The following is a 2,139-nucleotide window of genomic DNA, read 5'->3' as shown; positions in this document are numbered from 1 at the left end:
CAAAGGAATCCTACCAGTATTCCCGCATATATTAATTTTAATTCTAGCTATAGCCAATAAAAAAATAAATCAGCATTACTATTCATGTTTTCAAGAGTATTTTACGAAGATGAAACCCAGAATCTATATATAATAAATGATCAAACTGATGAATTTAGGAACACACACAAGACTGCAATATAAGAGGCATCGAAAATGGCCTCCACCTGTAGTAAATCTTTTGATGATAAAAGCAGACAGCCCTAACTGACTTATACTTAGACACAGTAATAACTTTAGGTATTACCTCAATTACTGAAATAAATGCTTACGTGACTGAAGAACAAGCTTATTATGACAAGAAAATAATAAATATTAAATGTTTGGAAACTAAATTCCAATTCTGTTATGTGATAAATTCTGTTTGCAAAGAAGATTGAACAGCGTTGTTAACATATAGGGTATGCAAAGGATACCAATGCTAATTTTCATGTAAAAGAAAACTAATTGGTATATATATATATATATATATATATATATATATATATATATATATATATATATATATATATATATATATATATATATATATATATATATATATCTGTGTGTATACTTAATTTACATGTGTTTAAATGTAATATAACTAAGGCTAATTCTATAAAAGAAGATATTAGTAATAATGTAAATTTCATCATATGAATGTAGAAATTTGTGTTTTATTTCAAAAGAAATATGAAAATTTCAAATACCATTACCATTCTCTTGTAGACTTGCCAGCTATTGGGTTATACTGCCTTGAAATATTTGTATTTGTAAATAACATAGTTAACTCGTTGTTATTCAAATGCCCCAATTGCCTTTTGTTTTAACCATCATTATATTATATTATATTATATATATATATATATATATATATATATATATATATATATATATATATCCAAATAATCCATATATATTTTGATACATTAATGTCTGGATTCTCTTAACGACCTCGGGATCAGAGCCCCAGGCGAAATCACACAAAGACAAGAGCTTGGGTCCGGCCGGGAATCGAACCCTGGTCGGCAAGCTTGTATAGACAGTGACTAACCCACTTGGCCAAGTGGCTTAGTCACTGTCTATACAAGCTTGCCGACCAGGGTTCAATTCCCGACCGGACCCAAGCTCTTGTCTTTGTGTGATTTCGCCTGGGGCTCTGATCCCGAGGTCGTTAAGAGAATCCAGACATTAATGTATCAAAAATATATATGGCTTATTTGAATATGAAAAACACGTCTAAATGTGCAAAATTTATCATATATATATATATATATATATATATATATATATATATATATATATATATATATATATATATATATCTATATATATATATATATATATATATATATATATATATATATATATATACGCGTGTTTAATATCTGTGAATATATAGGAAGGATATGTAAAATGCTTGCAATTGTACACAAGATTGAAATTGCGTCATGGATTTAAAGGTCAATGAAAGCATGTTTGGGTCTGCTTGCGAACACGTGTATGCACAAAGGAAAATGTGGGTGAGCTACCAGCAATATTTTCCTTTCTTTTAAATACAATTTGGGTTATTCTGTCAATGGTATGGTACCATTTCCTTTAATCTACCATACAATGTTCCCTGATAAGGTATTGGTATAGATAAATAGGCTACATTTCAGAAGAATAAGTTAAAAGGACAACATAATATAACGATTCATCGCAGATTTTTTTCATAACGAATCGACGGTTTTCATATTATTTAATGAGATGTTAAGTTTACATGAGAATATTTAGCGTAGTAATCCAAAAGTAAAATTAGGCAAATTAAAAAAAATCATTGGTATTTTGTTATATACTCAACACGTCACAATTAGGATTCCAGATATTATTCTTAAAGACATTGAATCCTTTATATGCGACCAAGAATCCTTGTGATGTTCACTAAAAAGACAATCAAATCCCTTTGTGTAATTACCATCTGTCTCCTAAAAGTCTTGTAAATGATATATTTTCTAAAAAATATTACATACAAAAGCTAAATATATAAACAAAAATATTATACATAATTAAAAATTATATTTTTTATTTTTACAATTAATAATATTTAAAATATATGGAATTAAGATGAAAGTTGAT

The sequence above is a fragment of the Palaemon carinicauda genome, chromosome 10 (genome assembly GCF_036898095.1).
Source record: "Palaemon carinicauda isolate YSFRI2023 chromosome 10, ASM3689809v2, whole genome shotgun sequence".
Lineage (NCBI taxonomy): Eukaryota > Metazoa > Arthropoda > Malacostraca > Decapoda > Palaemonidae > Palaemon > Palaemon carinicauda.
Note: the sequence above shows the minus strand (reverse complement) of the source record.